Source organism: Stegodyphus dumicola, chromosome 11 (assembly GCF_044657685.1).
Source record: "Stegodyphus dumicola isolate Sdum_Otavi_A_Nest chromosome 11, ASM4465768v1".
NCBI classification, from domain to species: Eukaryota; Metazoa; Arthropoda; class Arachnida; order Araneae; family Eresidae; genus Stegodyphus; species Stegodyphus dumicola.
In genome coordinates, this window is record NC_140778.1 from 54,758,204 (window position 1) to 54,772,821 (window position 14,618).

At 34.8% G+C, this 14,618-nt stretch overlaps 1 long non-coding RNA gene across 1 annotated transcript in view; it reads right to left on the reverse strand.

The window, feature by feature from the left end:
* Positions 1-285, reverse strand: part of LOC146994002 (uncharacterized) — a 30,802-nt gene extending 30,517 nt beyond the window's left edge. Inside the window, exon 1 of the long non-coding RNA XR_015043958.1 lies at positions 53-285. This is a non-coding gene — a long non-coding RNA (uncharacterized LOC146994002). The remainder of the gene's footprint in view (positions 1-52) is intronic.
* Between the last annotated feature and the right edge of the window lie 14,333 nt (positions 286-14,618).

The window sequence follows — 14,618 nt, forward strand, 5'->3', positions numbered from 1 at the left end:
CTTCTATTACATAAAAAATAACTACAAATTGTTCCATCTGCCAAATGCTCACCTGCAATGTTATCCTTCCTGACGAAAGAAAACCTCCGAAGTTTTGCATGGTGTTCAGGTTTCAAATTTGTTTCCTGTATTGCTAAGCACACAGGATGATACACATTTATTATAGATTTGATGTCAAGGAAATTTCGGTGGAAACCGCGACAGTTCCATGACATGAGGGTGGCCATTATGAATGGTTTTTGTTTTTTCTGTGCTGTTCTTTTGTTTTTCGTGGAAGTAGATGCCTGGGAACTTCTAGACCCTCTTCTACTTCCATAAAGTCTGAATCCGCAGATTCAGAAATCATCTCATCAAAAGAGCTATTGCTGTGACTTCTATTTTTATTGGATATTTTATGTGTAGAAGTTTTGGGCTTACTTTGAATAACTGTTTCTTTCTTTTGTACTATATGGGTTGCATTTTCTTTTTGCTTGTTGGATGTAGACGGATGGGTTTTATTTGCTAGGGTCTGTGTGCCTATTGATGTTTGGGTGGCGACTGTACGAGATGATTTTACAGCACTGGCGTATGATGTATTTGGTCGAAGCTGTGTGCTCTGGACTAATCTTCTGGCTTCGGCATATGAGATGTTCCTCGTAAACTTTGCAGTCTGCACTTCTTTTTCCAATTTCCATTTTGGGCAGAGGCGTGAAAATGCTGGGTGCTCACCCTTGCAATTTATACAAAGAGGCGCAGCCGTACAATTTTCAGAATCGTGGCCAATCTGTGAGCATCGGGCGCATGTAAGGCTGCCACGACAAGACGTCTTAGAATGGCCGAAACGCTGGCATTGGAAACATCGCATAGGGTTTGGAATATAAGGTCTTACAGGAATATTTAGATATCCGGCCTTAATATTCTTAGGCAGATCAGGCGTGTTGAAGGTAAGGATCACGTGTTTCGTGTCTATCAACTTACCTTCTTTACGCATCTTGATCCGCCTTACACCGCAGACATTTTGTTCGGAGAGCTCAGAAGCGATCTCTTCTTCAGAAACATACAGAAGGTCGAATTCTGAGATTACACCCCGACAATAGTTGAGTGACTTATGTGGTGTTACAGTCACATTCGCTTGCCCAAGTTTAGTTATCTGAAGTAAAGAAGCAGACTGGGTGGCTGAGGTTGTATCAATAAGCAGGTCTCCGGAGCGGAGACGCTTTATATTTCTCGGCTCACCAATACAGGACTGGATGTATTTGTTTATTACGAAAGGAGACATCTTATGCATTTCGCCAGAAGGACTAGAGATGACTAGGAAACGGGGAATATTGTTATGATTTTTTTCATTTGTATCTGTACGTAATTTTTTTGCAGTAGACTTTTCAGAAGTAGGTTGAGTGAGAGGTTGAGTGAGTGGTTGAGTGAGTGGTTTAGCAGTAGACGTTTCAGAAATAGGTTGAATGACTGGTTTAACAGTAGATGTTTCAGAACTAGGTTGAGTGACTGGTTTAGGAGTAGAAGTTTCAGAACTAGGTTGAGTGACAGGAGTGATTTGAGTGACTTGAGTGACAGGATTGACTTGAGTGACTGGAGTTACCTCGAAATCTTTTATTAAGTAAATATGAGAAGCCATAGTGAAAGAATAAAGATTCGGGTCCGACGGCCCCGCCCACCACGGAGCCCAACAAGGGAACACAGATTCCTGTGTTAGGGCTAGCCGGACCTATACGCAAACTGAAGCCCCACAGTCGGCTTTCCCGAAAGCAGGTACTCCCGAGAGCTTGACCCCAAGCCACTGACACAAGGACTAGTGACCAGCCGATTGACACCCGTGAGGACGACTAAGGTGCCTCCCGTTTAGCTGAAGCAGAGGCCAAAGCAGTGTGTTGGGGACAGTACCTCGCCCCTCAACTACCAGGACCCTCCTTTCCAGCGACACGGGTCTCCACGCACGGCAAACACGTGGGCAGTTTTCTCCCCACTTGAAAACTAGAAACAAGGTCTGTTCCAGCCTCTCGTGACGAGCCCCAAACTCCGTAGAGAGAAACCACAAGGGAGAAGGGAAGGGAAAAAGATCCAGCCAAGAGGAGAGGAGACGGAAAAGAGGATAGATCACTGGGGCTCCAGGATCGTGACACCCGTCTCACCAAGAAGATGATCCCCTGAAGGGCTAGGGTACCTCGGGATTGCCACACCCGTACTCACAAAAGTGAGCCCCCTGAGGGATCCAGTAAATGAAGGTTCAGAAACAAAACAAACATGACTTATTCAAAAGGCCCTTTCTTAAACAAAAGATAAAGAACACAAAAATTATGTATGTATGATACCATTCCTAAAAACTACATTTGTTGCTCCCAGGAGCACTTACGAAAAATATCTTCCTTACAAAAACTTAACGTTACGTGGTTGGTACAATGGTTAATACATTATATGTCTTCCAGATGATGAAATACAGTCCGTACAATGCCTAGGCATGCTAAAAATCAAATTATTGAGCTGATGTAGGAAAGATACTCCACTCATCAAGCAGTGCTCTCCACTTCCAGAGTTCCGGTACACATGTAGGAGGTGCTTGACGGGCTGCAATTCATTGGCCAAGCATGTCCCACACATGCTGTATCGGATTCAAGTTAGGTGAGAATGATGGACATTCCATATGTGTGATACCCTCAGATTGAAGGCATTCCTTTACTATGTTTACATGGTGAGAACAAGCATTGTCATTCATAAACACAAATTCTGCACCCGTGGCAAACATATACGTTGTTCCAGAATGATGTTCCGATAAATTTGGTCTGCCATGGTTCTGATCTGAACGTGCAGATCTCTTGTGGAGCTCAGTATAAGTCCACCCTAAATGTGCTAGCCTGCACCACTGTAAGGGTTTTGTTTAATGATGTTATCTTGGTGATAACAGGTACCTGGACTTTTCCATATGAAAGTCCAACGTGAATGAGACTGCAAGCTAAACTTGGACTTGTAAAACATCACACAAACCCACTATCTTTATGTCCACATTGCATGTTCTCTACCCTAGGCTATGAGTTGCCGTGTGCGAAACGCAACTGACAGGCATGCAAACATGTAGACCAAGTCGTCCCAAACGTCTGTACACGGTTTGCCTTGAAACTGTCGTACCTGTGGCTAAAGATATCTGATATGACAGTTCTAATGCTGTGCTGTCTTCTTCTTTTGGCAGTTACTGCCATATACCATTGTCATTCGGCATTGTAACTTGGGGGTAAACTGTACTGTAACTTCTATTGACATTTCCATCATTTTGGAATTGTTGCCAAAGCCTAGAGGTGACACTTTGCTCTGTGTCCAGCTGCTTGGATACTTCCGAGTACACCTATATTCCAGGTGAGCAATAATTCTACTGCGTAAATGATTATCCACATTCATCCTCTGTGTCACAACTATTCGGCTATGGCGCTGAGCAGCTTACAGAACACTTGTGAACAATTTTACTTTTTCGCTACTATTTCTTAAATGCACTTCTCTTAAACTCTCATTATTGTGACGGACTATCAGCACCATCTGATGGCTTCCTGTATTTTGCGTATTATTCTTGAAGATGTGTGTGATAATGCTACAGGTGAAATTTTTACTTTAGAGTTCGATTTCCATGTGATTCTGAACTATCCTTAATTTATGGACATGAGTGTAATTACTGCACACATAAGGAAAGTTTCTCAGTAATCAAAATTATCCAGAAAAGACCAGCTTTCTATTATCTGTAGGCATGAGTATTCCAATGTTTCTATCACTCAAATGATTTTTTACACATGCAACTCATGGAGTTTCTCTTCGGTGTGAATAAGTAAATGCTTTTTTAAACTAGATTTTTGAATAAATGACTTATTACATATTTCACAAACGTGAGGTTTCTGTTCTGTGTGAATAACTAAATGCTTTTTTAAATTAGATTTTTGAGTAAATGACTGATCACATATTTCACAAAGATGAGGTTTCTCTCCTGTGTGAATAAGTAAATGGTAGTTTAAACTACGTTTGTAAACAAATGACTTATTACATATCTCGCATGAGATCCCTCTCCTGTGTGTTTATGCATATGTTCATTTAAATGACCTTTTTGAGTAAATGACTTGTTACATACCTCGCACAGATGTTTCTTTCCTGTGTGAATATGTTCCTTTAAATGAGGCCTTTGAGTAAATGCCTTGTTACATATCTCACACACATGCAGTTTCTCTCCTGTGTGAATAAGCAAATGGTTGTTTAAACAACTTTTTTGAATAAATGATTTGTTACATACTTCACATATGTTAAGATTCTTTCCTGCATGAATAAGCAAATTAATATTTAAAATGCTCTTTCATCAAAACGAATTCTTGCATACCTTACATACAAGCTTTTTTCTCTGTATGTATATGCATATCCTTATCTAAAGAACCATGCTGTCTAAAATGACCTCATACACAAATTTTCATTGTGTCAATATGTATACGATTGTTAAATTAAGTCTTTAGTCTAAATGACTTGTCACACACTGCATACACGAGGTTTCTCTTTTGCGTGAATAAGCATGTGGACTATGAAACTAGAGTAATCGACAAATGAGTTTTTACATACCTCACAGTCTGATTTCATCACATCCTGCATGAAGATGGAAATGCAGGTTTAATTGAAGCTTTTGTCTAAGTGACTTTCACCTACCTCAGATATGTGAAGTTTTTCTGTTGAGTATGCATAAGCTCTTTTAAGAAGTTTCTTTCTACGGATGACATTTTCCAATAAATGTTGCACAAAAATATACTGGAAAAACTCAGAGAGTCACTTTGAAATTAAAATCATGAATTTATTACTTATTTATGGCATTCTGGGAAAAGTTACAATTTCAGCATTCAACCTGAATGCTTAGATTAAGCAAAGTGGTTTGTGCATGTACACATGATCTAAAACACTAGTACATACTGAATAAAAGATACATCTACTACTGCGATATATGCATGGCATGGAAGACATTTCAAGAAAAATAATTCGGACTAACATGATTTCTCTCCCTAGCACTCTGATGCTCATTTTGTTCATTCATTGCTCAAAATCCAAAATTACATAGAAAAAGAAATGAAACCGTTTTAAAACTATAACAATGTTGCAGGAAATATTCACAGCCTACAGGAAAAGAATCACGTGCCGTTATGATATTTTGAGTGTTGTAGAAACATCTAAAAATCTACCACTTATTTCTGCGCCAAGTTTTTTGCCATTAGCTTTTGGCCTCGTGCCCATTTCAAACGAATGGTTCTTCAAGCATTTGTATCGTGCATGAACAATTTTCCATACAACTCACACAAAATGCGCCATGGTCTTCTTCCTCCGGTTAAAGAGCCGAATGCGGTAACGAAGTACAAAACGCTTCTGCCTTGACAAGTAGACAAGGTTCTTTAATATACTAAGGTTAGGCCAGGAACGGAAAAAGCGTGCCATTGGTTGCTGGTAGTGACGTCACCCGGGAGACAAGACGCATCGGCCGACGCGTCTGCTACATGATTTTGGTAATGGAAAAAATGTAAACTAAAGCAAAATGATCATTTTATATGTGGTAGATACACCGGAAATACCGGGTATATACTTTCCGATTAAGTATTTTGTTAAAGAAAATGTTTATTTTATGCACAGAATTCGTACGAATGCTGAAAATAATTGTAAACATTAAATTCTTTTCGTAAAGGAAAGCATTAGAAAATGAAAAACGATATTTAAGTTAATTAAGGGAAATAAATATTGTAAAACAAGGTATTTTTCAATATTTTTTCGTAGTATTGTTTGCACTAAATAAATCTTGTTGAACAGAACACATGATGGCATAACTGCTAAGACCATGGTAAAAACATAATCAAAAAGTATTATTCTATTTATTTTCATTGCTCATGCACTTTTTTTAATACAAATGAACTTTGACATTCCATGAGAAATATATGATAGTGATTTCAGTTTAAATTACATATCTCAAGCAAAAATATATATAAAAAGATTTGACTTAACAAATTCATATTTAAATACTATAAAATTCTACAAATTTCTTAATATCCGTCATTATACTTTTAAATAGTATACTTATCTCATTCTTTTTAAAGTGAAAAGTCACTTCATACTGATTCACTTCAGATTTTAGCAGAAGTGCGTATATTTTCAGTATAATCTAAAAGTACTCTTATAACTTATAATCCCTTACACTCAACAAGATTTCTATATAACATTTATCCTGACGTGATTATTTGCTATAGTAAATAATCTTCGATATTGGCATCCTATTCTTCCTTCCATACATTAAAAATGGAACAATTAAAATACATTTTCTTACACATATACGCACAATTATAATAATAATAAACTTGCCCTACATCTTAGTTTCGGCCCACCAGCGGCCGAGCGGTAAAGTCGCTGAACACTGGTAGTTCGGTCCGAATCCCGCGAACGGGCTGGCTGCATGGGTGTTTTCGTGGTTTTCCTCATGCGTAACGTGTATACGAGCCAGTTTCCCTGAGAAAGTCCTCCACGAAGGCATCACACCTATTATGCAGATAGCCCTAGTGTGCTTTGCCATAATTAAATACACCACCACATCTTAATTTCAATTCAGCCTGTACACAAATTAGATATTTTTAATTACTAATGTATTTTTATCAGGTTATTTCTTAAAATACTTTTGTTATACTCGAAATATGTGTTCAATATTGAATTATTTTTCTTTCTCTTATAATTAAAAACAAGTTATATGGAATCAAAATTAAAACATATGCAGCAGTTAAATAAAACTGAACCGAATATCTTACTTACTCTTTCGCTATTTGTATTCTGGCATTATACACAGATTTGTTTTCCTTCAGGTTCAAGCATGTGTAAGTTATATCAATTAAATTACATCACACATACCTGTATGCATCAGTTAAATAACACTGAAGGAAATATGTCACTCACTCATTCGATGTTTGCATCATAGTGTGGTCGAGAAATTGTTCTTTCCTCACGGTGAGGCATGTATCAGTTTACTTAGTTCGCAAAGCTTAACCCAGACGCTGCTTCAATACATAGAATTCCGTTTGGGATGTAAAGAAAGTAACCAAAACATGTGAATGAAGTTGGATACGCGAATTTATTAACTAATCATTCAGGTACTCAGTATTGGTAAACATGACATGAGTTTAAATATCTCACTACGATGTAAGTCTCATACACAAAATGAAGATTATGATAAAAAATGATTTAAAATGAGAAATTTTTCAATTTAAATGTAAAATAGCAGTAAAATGAAAAATAAATGTAAAATTACATCACATTTATGTATGAAAATTACATAAATTCATTAAAAAAATAGTTATTTTATCTGGTTGTAAAGAGTGTTTTCCGCCAAAAAACGTATTAACGTGTATAATTCTGACACAACGCTATAGCACAATTTGCCACTTCCGCCTAGGTATAATAGCAAATTAACAACACAAATCAAATCAAACTGTTGATGCAACGAAAGTAAACAAACGCCAAGAACTAACGCTGTCACCCACATGACGTCATGCGCATGTGGCATAACTTTCTCCCTGCACTGCGCATCGCTCTTGGGCCCCCCCTGACAAGTAGAGCTGGAGCAAACCGCATGTATTCGTTACTGAGTAACGGGTACATCGGTTGACTCAAAGTACCGATTTGGTACTCACAAATTCATTTCGTTACTCGCATCTGTTCGTTACTCACATCTGTCGTACGATGCGGTTTGTTCGAGTACGAATGATGCGGTTTCTATGCGAATACGAATGATGCGGTTGCTGTTCGAATACGAATGATACGGTTGCATCACAATGCGCTCATATTTTTCATAGATAATTTTGAATTTTTTTGGGCATCGGGCAAACTCTTGTTTACATTATGTGTTTTAGTTGAAATACTATTTAGTTGTTGATATTTAAGAAAATGAGCAATTTTGATAGCGTGAAGCGTTATTTTGTATTTGCTTTTTACTATTGCTATTTATGTTTGTAATTTGAAAATTTAGATAATTCATCTTTTTTTTTTTTTTTTTTTTTCCCTTGAGCGTGCCATAGTCAGATTTTATTGATTTGAAATATTTATATACTGCACTTAGGTATTGTTTATATAAGAATATGTAGGTTAATATAGGTTCTTTACTTCCTTGTATCAAATAAAATGGTAGTAATTATTGTAATCGAGAAAACGTTTGGGTATCATATTTTAACGGAAATATCCGTTTTTGACGATTACGGAATCCATGTGAATTATTTTTTGGGCTGACGCCTGTACGTACGAACACAATGAAAGACTCTCTCTCTCTCTTTTTTTTTTTTTTTTTTCAAAAAAACTTATTGTTAAATGTAATCCCATTTACTCTAAGCTGATACTTATGACTAATGATTCTGACTTTAAGTTGATACTTGAAAGGGATTTTTTTCGTGATGTGTAAGTACGTATATATGCATTTTGCATAACTCAAAAACGGTTAGTTATAGAACGTTGAAATTTTGTATATGGGTCCGTGATAACATCTAGATGTGCACCTCCCTTTTTATTGCAATCGGTAATACTACCAAACGTAAATATGTATATATATATCAAATAAATTATAATTAAATGTAAATTACACACACACACATACTTTGCTTGATATATATATATAATAAAAGCCAAGTAAGGCGAAAATAAAAGCGTTGGCTTTTATTTTATTTAATTATTACTAAATAAGTTACTTGACTTTTATTTTCGCAATCATTGGTTGTAGTCAGGACTTAATTTTTAAAATTAGAAGTGCTGGAGCTCTATGGAAGGCAATCAGGAAAGATGAATAAATAAATAAATAAATATAAATAAATAAAATAAGTATTACAATAATAAAATAATTAGCAACTAGAATATTAAATTATTATTATAATTCAATAAAAATTTAAAGACAAATGAAAATTTAATTAATGAATAACTAAGTAATGAAATAAAATACCAAACATCGTCTTGTTTGGGGGCTGTGGCTAAAATTGCAATTTAAGAACTAAGCCGAGCATAAGCTAAATTTAGGCTTTTGATGAGCAAATAATATACTGTTTACCAGAGTATAGATAGAAATTTGGTTATGTAGCCCATTCTTTTAAAACGACGTTTCGTAGCTGCCTTCCATCACCAATTCCTTTTTTTTTTTTTTTTTTCGGTTTCGGTTTATTCGGTTACAGCAAAGCTCACTACGGCTATTGCCTACGGGGAGGGAAGCCTTCGTGTAGGATTTTTTAAAGGGAACTGACTCATATGCAAGTTACACACGGGAATAACAATGAAAACGCCCGTGCAGCTAGCCGTTAGCCGGGAATTGAACCCCGGACCGAACTATTAGTGCTCAGCGACTTTACCGCTCGAGCTCTGGTGGGCTCTTTTTTTCTTTTCATTCGCTGTTTAAAAAACGGGTGTTCACGATAAAGTAAGCACATGTTTACTTGAATTAAAATGGGTTAGACGATGTGACTCTTCCTACTTTAATCTCGCTTAGCTTTTGATTTCTAATATTGATTCAATGTTTTCTGTAGACAAAGTATTCTGATTAGAATAATAGATTTCAAACATGTTCAAAAGGTGTGTATCTGAATATAATTAGGTTTTTATAACATAGGACCCATTTTATTAGTTTCACATAGTTCTAAAGCAATTGAACCACAGCATCGTTGTTTTGAAAGAAAGTAAAAATGTGAGAAATGTATAATGAACATTAATATACAAGCTTTATTAAAAGTAGTCAGCCTTTTAAAACGTGACCGTCTATGCTTTTAGAGGATTTTTGGAGCTCTGTGCATTTGCTCTGGCATCTTAAAAAAGTGATGTTCAATATCAACGTATGTTTATGCTCTCAAAAATACAGGTTTCTTTCAGAAAGCGACCTCTTAGAAGTCGTCAATAAATGATTCAGTATAAATATTTTCTAATAGACCATAGAATAAATTTATTTTAACGTCAATTTAAAAATGGCTGCTTGTACTAAGAGTTAAGAGCAATAAGACTCTAATTTTTCTTTCGTAATTAGCTATCATGCCAGCTGAATTGTTTTCTGCATAACCTTTATTGTGTATAATTGAAATATTTAGCTATGCATTCAACAAATATACAACAAATGTAAGACAAATCATTAAAAAAATTAAAATTTGGAACATTAATGATAATTTTTTTGTTATACATAAAATATTATTAATGAATGATCAATTTATATCATATTATATATAAATCAAAATTTAAACTCCTATTCATTTATAATAAATTGAAGAAAAGCTATAAAGTGAATTAATTTTTAAAAACAAAACGAAAATTAAAAAAAAAAATTGTCATATACCTAGAATCTAAAAATGACGAACACTGAATTTTACGACTCATGTGTGTATGGGTGCACTTAATTACGGCAAGGCACACTATGGCTATCTGCCTAAGGGGGGATGCCTTCGTGGAGGACTTTCTAAGGGAAACTGGCTCGTATACACGTTACACATGGGGAAAACCACGAAAACACCCATGTAGTAGGACCATTCGTGGGATTCGAACCTCAGACCGAACTAACAGTGTTCATCGACTTTACCGCTCGGCCGCTGGTGGGCCGTTTTACGACTCATATAATAATAAATGCATGTTCACATTGTAACAGAAATTTTGTTAGAAGTCTAGCATATGTATAGTTATTTGTGATCTTTTAAAACTGTCGTAACATAATGCATATTTATCATTATCGCGAATCAAAACAGTATGCTTTACATCCTTACAAATATACGTGATAGATTTTAATATTTATTTCTGCATATACTTACGTTTCCCAAAGACACGAAAGCAAGTCAAGCAGATTTTAGTTGTATTAAGCAGACTTAAGTTCTCTGTTAGCTAGTGTAACATAATTTCGGATGTTAGTGTAACATAATTTCGGACTCTATGAGCCTTCCAGAATTATTAGCAAAATAGTGGAAACGTCTTTACAAAGTGTTTTTATAAGGAAACAACAGATGTATACTGAGCAGTGATCAACTGATATATTTCTTAAATGATTTGGTTTAGTTGATTATGACAAAACACACTGGGGCTATGTGCCTAAAAGGAAAAATGCCTTCGTAGAGCACTTTCTTAGGAAAGCTGGCTCGTATGGTACGCGGTAAGCTGGCTTGTAAGCTGGTACGGGGAAAAAAACCACGAAACGCTTATGAAGCCAACCCGTTTGCCTGAGATCGAACTCAATACAAATCCAATATAGATGAGAACCAATGAAAATAAATGAGATCGAACCAATACTTTCCCAAATACAAATACTTTCTGTATTTGTATTTGGGAAAGTTTTATGGTCATTATGAAAAAGTGAAAATTTGATATGGATTCCGCATGACTTCCTTCTACGACTACTTAAATTATGCTTATTTTTTCTGCACTTCATTTAAACTTATTTCCTCGAATTATTCTAACTCAATTAAGCGATACCCAAAGGCAAGTTACAAATGGCATCAAACATTGCAAATTTTGAAACTAAATTTCCTGGTCAATCTTTGTCCTACAGGACTCAAACTTCTTGTATTTTTCTTTTTCATAACGAGTATAAAGGTTTTCCAAATATAAATATAGAAACCAGAAGACGACATTAAAAGTTAGATTTCATAATTTGCCCAAAACTAATTCTTTTTTAAATTTGACATTGACAAAATATGAATATCTTCGTCATTTAAAATACTTCTGTATTTTTGTTGCACCGTATTTAAACTTGCTTCCTCGAGTTATTGACATTAAATTACATTAATTCCATTATCTATCGGAAAATAATTATAGCAAATCATCTATTTACGACATCTCTAAGAGGTCACCTTTTAAGAGATCTCTATTTTTGGGAACATAAACAAACATTGGTAGGGAACATCATCTTTTTAAGACCACCACATGTAAAATCCTCTAAAAGCATGAATGGTTGCATTTAATAAGGACCCATTACTTTTAATAAGGAATGTAACATTAATCTTAATTATACATGTTTTTGATGTGTGTGCCAAAATAGTGATAACGTACTTCTGTTGCTTTAGAAATGTGTGAAATTAAAAAAATGGATACTATACAACAAAAATGTTATTATATTCAGATACACACCTTTTGAACACGTCTGAAATTCATTATTCTGCTCAACATAATTTGTCTGCATAAAATATTAAATAATATTAAAAAATCAAAAGCTAAGTCGAAGTAGAAACAGTCATCTCTTCTAAAACATTTTAATTGAAGTAAACAGACGTTCGCATTATCGTAAAGTAAACACCTATTTTTCAAACAGCGGATGAAACGGGAAAGAGGGAATTGGTGGGGGAAGGCAGCGAACGAAATAACACTTTTTCGAGCTGGGGATTAAATGAGAAAGGACGAAACGATACTAAGCCAATAAGACAAGATCTGGTATTTTACTTTATTATTTAATTAGTCATCATAAATTAAAAAATTATTTTAATTTTTATTTGTTTTTACATTTTTATTAAATTGTACTTATAAGTATTTTATATTTCAGTTGCTAATTATTATGTTACTTTAATTATTCATTATTTTAATCACTATTTTTTGTTATTTTAATTATTAAGTTTTTTAATAAGTAATTTTTTTGTTATTTTAATTACTAATTAATGTTATTATTGTAATATTTATTTCCTTTCTTTCTTTATTTTTATTTTATTTTTTCCTGACGGCCTTTCGTAGGCCCTTCTGACTTTAGAAACTAAGCCCTGACAGCAATAGAAAATTTAATAATGAATCATATCCAGTGCACCAAAAAATAATAGCCAAAATAAAGTGAATTATTTCTACCCAAAAAAAGGCGACGGAAAACTAGAATAGCTCACGTGATTCAATACAATGCGACGTTTCAAAGCCCTTTTTAGGGCCGTAGACCGATAAAATAGGCTCAGTATACGGATACCGATCGATTTTACCGAAAGTAACGAGTAACGATACGATAGTAACGAGTACTGGTTCACCGAGTAACGAATACATACGGGTACACAATTTCTCGTTACTTCTACAGCACTATTGACAAGCGTCTAGACAGACAGACAGACAAAGTAGACAGATGCAAGGAGGTTAGAATAGACCTCCTTGGACAGATGTCTTGTTTTCCACCCGCTAAGTCTTTCTGCACCGATGGGCGAAAAATCAAGCATAGGTGCGAAGGAAAGGTATATAGAAAGAGGGGCAATTTCGTATTTGAGGAGAGTAAAAAGGAACTTCGTACATCTTGTACGAGTTCAAAAGGCCAGAAAGAAAAGATGGGACAAAATAAAATTTAAAATAAATGGCCCAAAAATAATAGAAGGAAAAAAAAAAAAGGGCCTATAGAAAGAAAAGGAAAAGAAGTAGAAAATATCCTAAAATACGATTGTGTCCATGAGTGTAGTTAAAAGGAGAAGAAACTGTCTTCATTTACAATAAATAGTGTCTCACAGGTGTGTGTGTGTGTAGTGAGTGTGTTTGGTAATGGTGAATAGATGTGTTACTAAGGAAAAAACAAATATTGACGGTGTTAAACTGCTTTGTATTAAGGTATTTAGCATGGAATATAAAGTAATATGTATGCTTGCATCCGGAGATATCAACAAAGGTCATCAAACAAAAGTATATATTAATTTAACCAAAGTAACTTATGCTACTTTCATTCTCAACATTTTCATACATTTTTCAAAAAACAGCAGCAGACTATCAACATAGAACCATATACAATACAAGACCACAGCCGCACACACCAATATATATATATATATGTGTGTGTAAATTACTTAGTATATGTATTAAAAACACAAATTAAACAGTATTTATTAATTTAACTATCATAATTTATTACAAGATTAATTATTTTAATTAATCATAATTTATTACTAGTTAATTAATGTTAGTATAACACAATGAGGCACACTGTTATTTATATAAGCTTATAGTTCTAAGAATTCATTTAAGGCGGTGAAGAATAAACCATCCCTTACATATGGACATTTAACAGATAGCAAAGAACAGTATGAGAAAAAATCGGTGAGGTATAATATTATTTAAAGGCGAAACTATATTCAAGCGATCTAAAAAGAAAAGAGAATCCAGAAGATCCGAGAGGGAAATAGCGCGATGCCCAAATTTTTCCTCTCATCCCCAAATTTTCCCTCTCTCGAGATTCCTTAAGGGCTTTGTAAGTGTTGACAGACGTGAACTGATAACGTTGGCGTCTGTTTGGAGTTGATACACAAAGGAAGCTACAAGCAATGGCAATTTTAAGTATTTTTTAATGCTTTAAACTGATGAAAAATTAAGATTTATTGATTTAAAGGCACTTATTTATAGAAATTTGATTTAGTTTAGATGAAAGAAAAGTACTTATCTTAAAATTCCAGGCTTTTGGAGTATATCCTTACATTGTCCGCTGTTTTATTCTCGTCAACATCGCAGTCGAAATTCATTGGAATGATATAGGTGTTGTAGAAAAAAAAAAAAGCATTTTTCAAAGAAATTTAATTGATAATCACCAAGAGGAAAGGAAATTTTTGCACTTTTTTACGGAGCGTAGCGATCGTGCTGCCGCTTGCCTCGGTGATCGCAGAACAGTGGCAAGCGTCTAGACCCCAAGAATCACTTTTGATCATAGC